This window comes from Castor canadensis, chromosome 1 (genome assembly GCF_047511655.1).
Source record: "Castor canadensis chromosome 1, mCasCan1.hap1v2, whole genome shotgun sequence".
Classification (NCBI taxonomy): domain Eukaryota; kingdom Metazoa; phylum Chordata; class Mammalia; order Rodentia; family Castoridae; genus Castor; species Castor canadensis.
In genome coordinates, this window is record NC_133386.1 from 140950679 (window position 1) to 140958628 (window position 7950).

Genomic DNA, 7950 nt, shown 5'->3' on the forward strand with positions numbered 1-7950 from the left:
ACACACAGTCCTTGATAGACAATTATTAAGTTGATTTGATCAAAATAATAATGGCTTGGAACAGGGTAATAATATTGAATCCTAATAGGTTCTAAGACTTCAGTTTCAACCCTAATATTTTACTTCCTTTTATAAGATGTGTCTTCCTACCAAATGTGGCTGTAGCATCATTCTTTAAAACCCTCTGATTCTCCACTACTTTAAATTGAAGGTCATAGCTTTATTTGTCATAAAATTCTACTTACTGTCTGTTCCCAGATAGCCATTACTTGTCAATCCATTTGTGTTGTATTTCTACACATGCACCTTAGCCTTCCAGGACTACTGATTCTTCCACTATGTCATTACTTTTACATTTCAAATATTATATTTAATAAATGGAATTCCCTTCTCCCTCTCTGCATCATCATATCTCATATGTATCATGAATTTCCAATGTATCATGAATTTCCAATGTTCCAATGCTTCTATCTTTCCTAAATCCCCTGCTGATCACATTTCTTCAAATGCACACCTGAGATGGGTGCCTATTCAGTTAATTTGTCCATGTTTTCTTAAAAGTCACAAATTTGTTATTTTCAGGCAGACTTTTCTTTTTAAACCAATTGATTTATTTTAAAATTGTTTTTTTGGAGGACTGGGGCTTGAACTCAGTGCTTCGTGCTTGCAAAGCAGGCCCTCTACCATTTGAGCCATACCTCACTTGTTCATATTTTAATCAGGTAAATTTTCTATTTTGCTTTAGAGCGGTTTGTAGTCCCTCTGCTTTCTGCATATTCATGCTTTGTCAGATGCAGAGTTTGTCAATGTTTTCTCCCATTCTGTATGTAGTCTCTTTACTCTGTTGATTATTTCATTTGCTGTACAGAGTTTACAGTTTGATGCAATACCATTTGCTTTTTTTCTGTGTTTTTAATGCCCTTATTCGCAAAACCCTTGCTATAGTTATAGAACATTTCTCCTATATTTAACTGTAGTAGTTTCATAGTTTTAGGATTTACATTTAAGTTCTCCATCTATTTGAATTGACTTTTGTACCTATCTAGTGAGACATTGGGGTCTAATTTCATTTTCTTTTGCATGTGAATATCCAGTTTTATCAGCACCACTAATTAAAGAGAGTATCCTTGCCTAAATGTGTGTCCTTGGCACCTTTGTAGAAAATCATTTGTAGAACATATACATTTATACTGTGTAGGTTCATTTAAGAATATTTAAAACTGTTGAAATCACCATAAGAAGGGGACTAAGGTATAAAGGAGAAAAATGGAGGGAATGAACTAATTCGGGATATAATACATGTGTATATGGAAATGTCGCAGTGAAACTCCCTGCTTGGCTATCTTAAACAAATAAAAATGTATCTTTTAAAAAATGAAGGTCAGGAAGTTTTACAGGTCTTTTTGGGAGGTTGGTATCAGTGGGAGGTATTGAACCAGGCCTATTGTGAAATACTGATGTGATGAAATGTATGCATACAAGGAACATAAAGAACAAAAAGGTAAGCCAAGCATACCATCTGAGGTGTAAGAATATCTTAAACAAACAAAAATGTCATTATTTTTGAAGACATAGAACAAGAAGGCACAACAGTTTCTGTCTGGGGGCAGGTTATGCCAGTGGGAAGGGGGATGATATAAGGAAAGGGTGTCAGAAAGATTCTGTACCCATGTGTGTAAGTAGAAAAATGAGAACTGTTGAAACAACTCCAAGAATTGGGGGAGGGTTAGATAAAGGAGAATGATGGAGGAGGTGATTTCAACTATGCTATATTGTAACAAACTTTGCAACTACTCTTTTATTGCAAACTATTCTTTGAAACTACTCAAAGAATAAAAAAGTAAAATACATATTTTCTAGTGATGATGAATACAGGTCAACTAAGTTTTCATTACCTGTCATAGTCTTCAGCTGTCCTGCTCAGAGTGTTCTGCATATTGTTCTGGAGAGTGCAGGGCTCTGAACTAGATGTGCACAGAGATGAATAACAATGTTGTGATGATAAACAATGGCATAGCAAATGTTCTTCATTATGTCTCAGCACTGTGGGCAATAGTGGTGGTGGTATGCTATGATCCTTGGCTCAGGGGTCTTTTGCACAACATCACTGGATAACTATGTCTCTGATTTGTTGGGTGCTAACTCCATAGATGATGGGGTTGAGCTTGGGAGGTACCAGTAGATAGACATTTGCAAACATGACATGTAGCACTTGGGGCACATGATGGCCAAAGGGATGAGTGAGGAAAGTAAAAGGAAGTGGGATATATAAAGCCAAGATTACACAAATATGAGAAGCACATGTACAAAAGCTTTAAAGCATGCTTCACCTGAAGGCAACTGCAACACAGCTCTCAAAATCATCACATAGGATACACCAATGACAATCATGTTAAAGCCACCCAGAGAGAAGGCCACAAAGAGCCCATGTCCATGATTGACTCTAGTATCCACACACACTAACTTAAGCACTGACATGTGTTCACAGTGTGACTGGGGAGTGACCTTGTTGGGGCAGAAAGGCATCCTGGAGATCATGAAGCAGAAGGGGCTCACCCACAGCAGCCCTCTCATCATCACAACTGCCCCTAGTTTGATCACTACAGATATGGTCAATAGTTTGATCAGTACAGATGTGTACTAGAGTGCCTGAGTGGGAAGCAGATAGCCACATAGTGGTCCAAGGCCATAGCCATGAGAACTCCAGACTCCACAGAAGAAAAGGCATGGATGAAGAACAGCTGGATGAGGCAGGCATGATATTCAATCTCATGAGCATTAAACCAGCATATGGCCAACATTTTAGGTTGTGTGGAAGAGGACAGGACCAGGTCAGTGATGGCCAGCATGGCTAGAAAGAGGTACATGAGGTCATGCAGGGTGTGGTCAGTTCAGATTATATGCAGGATGGTGATGTTTCCAACTATAGCCATGACATACATGACACAGAATGGAAAGGCAATCCAAAACTGAGAATTCTCCAGCCCTGGGATTCCAAGCAAGGTGAAGTAAACAGAACGTGAAGAGGTGTTCATTGAAGAAAACATCAGGGGATGGATAATAAATTCTCTGTTGTGAAGGTGATCTGCTCTCTGCAGATCATAACAATCATGAAAGTCATTGTTGCTATTTTTAAGGATTCTTTTGGATTGAATAACTGTGTTATAGGACAATTAGATTTAGTAATACATTGGAGTAATTAAGGTCTTACAAGAAATAATATTTTGTAACATAATAGTTGTGATTATTTTTTCATATTTATGTCCTTAAAATAGTGTTAGGCCATACTAGGTGCAGATGTAATTATTATTAAGGAATCATGAGTTTTCTTGTAAGTAGAACCTTCTGTGGAGAAACTATTGTGCCTTATAATTTTACAAGAATTCTTCTTATGAATTTTTGAACTAATGACAATTAAGTTGTTAATTGTCATGTCAATTTCCTTCTGTTACAGAACTAGGACAATTTTTCAGGGTAGGAAGCCAGCATAACTTAAAAGACCATAGCAATTTAAGTAATGATGTTCAAAATGAGTTAGTTAGCTTTGGCCCTAGGAGAATTACCATGAGCTTTTCAGCCAGTAGACAACTGATAAACCATGTGCCTTAATTAAGCATATTATCTAATGTATGGATCTTCCTAGATTAGAGGTCAGGAAATGTTTACAGTAAAAAATGACATATCATACTGGACATGGTGGTGCATAAGAGGCTAAGATATGAGGACTGAGTGTTTGAGGCTAGTCTGGGATACATAGAATGACCCTCATAAAAATCCCAAATAGAAAAATTCTTATCATACATATTTTTGGTTGTGTCGACTTCTCTTTCACAATGAATCAGTTTAAACTTTGTGGTGCAGGAGCACCCATAGTCAATACCTAAACACATGTATATAGTATATTCCAATAAAACATTATCTATAAAAACAGGTTTCAAGCTTGATTTGGTCTTACTCCCTACCTGCCCATGGCTGTCATACATGATAAATTTTACATAAAGTCAGCCTTGATCCCTACACTCTTCATATCATCTCTGTACTTGGTGCAGAGTGGGAGTTCAATAAATGTTTTCTAAAGTAATTAACAAACAATTGCCATTATTCACTAATAACAGACTCATTAACTGATTAATAATAGCCTAAAATGTCCTGATATGTCCCGTCCTGCAGGACACATCAGCGTGGGTAGCGAACCTAGAAGGGGAAGAATGAAGGGACAAGAGACACGAAGGATGACAGCAAGACAGGAGTTCTGATCAAGCTGCAAAATTTTATTGTTCACACAGGGGTATTTATGTGCTGAGGGAGTGAGGGGTATGACGAGGTGCAGGCTGGTTGGCTGGTTCTGCTATAGGACTTCTGATAGGGTGCACGTTTGCGCCGGCGGCAAGGTAAACTCCCGGAAGAGAAGCAGGGACGGCGCCATCTTGTGCTGGAGGTGGAGAAGTTGGGACAAACAACCGTGGGCAAGGTCAAGACAGAATGGCTCACAAAGGGAGCCTTGTCTCCGACATTTCCCCCTTATTCTTATACAAACATGACCAGAATATGTCAGCTTATTGAGAGGGGATGACAGAGGCCCAGTTCCTCAGGGTGGAGATCATTTTGCTTTGTAAGCAAGCGTCCTTGCTAAGTTCTCAAGAGAATCTCCTCGGCATGTTTTTTGAGGAGGCGGATTTTTTAGTAGCATGCCAACCGCCATGCACCAGGGCATGTCATACAGAGGTCTTGGGTCTGGGGATCCTAGGATCCACCCTCCTGCAGTCTTACCTGCACCCTCGTTTAGAAAAGCCTTTATGATCACTCTCCCTGGGTGCTGCCTCCCCCAAGCAGAGGGGCCAGTGGAGGAGGGCCCAATGGGTGATGAGTGGTCAAGAATGTTATGTAAGAAGAGGGGGTGGCAGAGAGAAAATTTGGAAACCCAGATGGAGCATTTAGCGAGTTCTTATTGAAAGGAGGGTCTCAGGAGCACGGTCTTCCATATCCAGATGATGATAATGGACCTGTATAGGCTTAGAGGCTAAGGTGTTAATTTGTTCTTTAATGAATTGTATCAGCCTGTTTATAATGCAGGGCCCTATGATCACAATTAAAAGTAGACCTAGCAAGGGGCCTAATAGTGGAAGAAGGTAGGGTAGAATTCCATTAAGTCCAGTCCAGAGGGGGTTTTCAAATAGCTCCCTTCGTCTCTTTTCTAAATCTTCTTGAAGCTGTTTAATTTTGGTGTGTACTATGCCTGATTTATTGGCATAAAAGCAGCATCTTTCCCCTAAGGCCAAGCAGATACCTCCCTGGTTGGCTGTTAGCAGGTCTAAGCCTCGCCTGTTCTGAAGGACTACTTCTGCCAGGGAGTCTATTTGGTCCTGTAAATCCTTAATGGTTCCAGATAGAGTTTGTACATCATTTATAAGTTGTTGAGATAGGCGACGGTAAGAGTGTATAGCCGTGCCTAAGCCAGCTGTACCTGTGCCTATAGCTGCTGTTATTCCAAGGCTGGCAAGGAGTGGCAAGGCTTGTATTGCCTGTTTATGTCTTTTAATTAAGGTGTCTAAGCTAGGAATGGGCAAAGGTTCATCTCCTGAAATAACAGTAATGTCTGGGAGTAATAAGGCAACAACACAGCCACCAGTCCAATTTGCTGGAAGCCTGGGGAAAGCTGAGTTTCCTCCACACAAAAAAACTGTACCATTGAGGGGACAAAGAACTGGGGTGGGTGAGGAATAATTTAGAACTGATGAGCAATTTCCAAAAGAACTAACTCCAACGTCAATATCATAAGAATTATTTTGCATCCTGCCTTGAAGGCATACTGTAGGTGCATCCATAGGCTGTACTTTAAAGGGAAGTCCAGATTGGCAGGTATCCTGATTATTTATGGTGGAGTTGACAGGTGTTGCCATGGGCATTACTGCTCCTGTGGTCATGCAAAGCCAGCAATCCTTAGCAAGGGTGGGGTTGGAAGTGTTAAGCAAGGAGAAGGTACTTCCCAAAATATCTAATGTATTGGGATCTAAATCTGGAATCTGAGATTTAGGCAACATTAAGGGGTGATATGTGAGTTCGGGGATTTGGGGTTTTAAAAGCTCAATCACTTGAAGATGTTTGACAGCATCCGTGGGTCCTCCACCGTCAGAGACCCCTGTAGGGGCCTTAAGGGGCCAGCAGGAGGGTTTGCCAGCGCTGCCCTCACATCCAGCCAATTTGCCGGAGAGGTGAACGGTATATTGGGTTTGGCCGAGAAAGCCGGGTATCTGCACGACAGAGTCAGCGCTACCTCCCCCTATGACCCCTTGTTCAGAGCCAGCAATAAGAATGGCCTCAAAAAACTGTTGTCCATTTTTGCCGCGGCAGAGAGAGGCTTGGGCATAGCAAGAGCTATGCACTGCCGAAGTGTGGTGACAGGTAGCTGAACAATTTTTAATTTCTTTTGAAGCGGTGGAGACTTTTGGTTTATTAACACAGACCCAAGAAGGCTGCCAAAATCCCCCAGTGTATGAGTTTTGCTCTGTACGCTGATAAGCCACCTTAGTTATGCAATCCACGGTCAGGGCATAGCTGGTGGGGGCTGTGGACAAGTGTCCTCCCCTGCATTCACAGGGGGCACCAAAAAGCTCTTGAGCAGCTAAGCCAGGGTCCCGAAATCCTCCATCAGCAAACCTGTTTAGCAGGAGTGTCGCAAGTAGAATCTTCATCCAGCATGTGAACAGCATCTGTAAGAGAAGATAATGCGTCCTCAGGGAGAGGGTCTTTCTCCCTGGGTTTTGTTAAGTCATTAACCTGTTTTATTAGGCGTTCTGGTAACCATCTAGGGGCAGCCTGTTCTTGATCCAAAACACAAGCTGAGCCTCGGCCCCAAATGAGGACAGGATCTGGGCCTTTCCATTTATACGTAAGAGGATCGCGCCACATGACGGGTGGGCGGACAGTGTTAGACGAGGGGTGCCAGTGTCTGTCCGCAGCCGAGTGGCCGTCGCTGTCTAGGGTGAGAAAGTTGAGGGTAAATAATGTATGGTTTAGGCGATCTCTGGGAGTGGTAAAGGCAAGGGTAGAGGCTTTAAGACGGGTCAGCCAAGTTTTCAGAGTGAGGTGGGCACGTTCTACGATGCCCTGACCCTGGGGATTATAAGGAATCCCAGTAGTATGGGAAATTTGTAGAGTAGAACAGAACTGTTTAAACTTAGAACTAGTATATGCAGGGCCATTATCTGTCTTAATGTGTGTAGGTTTACCCATAACGGTGAAGGCTGAAACAAGATGAGAAAGGGCATCTTTGGTAGCTTCCCCAGAGTGTGGAGATGCAAAAATAAAGCCACTGAAGGTATCTATAGTAACATGTATATATTTGGTTTTTCCGAATTCAGGAAAATGAGTAACATCCATTTGCCACACCTGGTTGGGTAGTAATCCTCGGGGATTGACTCCCAAATGTTGAATGGGAAGGGAGACAGTGCAGGCAGGGCATGCCTTAACTATCTCTCGTGCCTGTTGTCTGGTAATTTTACAAAACAATCGAAGGCTTTGGGAATTTAGATGGTGAAGAGTGTGTAACTCGGTGGCTCTTTGGATGGAGCCGGCAAAGATTGGAAAGATAGAGCGCGTAGCTGCATCAGCTTGGGTGTTTCCCTGTGTAAGGGGACCGGGAAGGTCAGAGTGTGCTCGGATATGGCCTAAGAAAAATGGGTGGCATCTGGTCTGGATTAGCTGTTGAAGCTGATGAAACAGAAAGGCCACATTGGAAGAGGCCTTAATGGCGGGTGAAATCTCCAGCAGGGGCACAGAATGAGCAATGTAGGCACTGTCTGTATAAATATTAACAGGTTTATCGAGAAAGGTTATAAAAACTTGTGCTATGGCAAACAGTTCCACAAGCTGTGCTGACTGATAGGCAGTCTCAAAGGTAGTAGGTTGATTACCGACAACAAAGACCGCACAACCATTACTGGAGCCATC

At 42.0% G+C, this 7950-nt stretch overlaps 1 pseudogene; it reads right to left on the bottom strand.

The window, feature by feature from the left end:
• Positions 1-2104: 2104 nt before the first annotated feature.
• Positions 2105-3047, bottom strand: LOC109679436 (olfactory receptor 52R1-like; annotated as a pseudogene).
• Positions 3048-7950: the final 4903 nt, after the last annotated feature.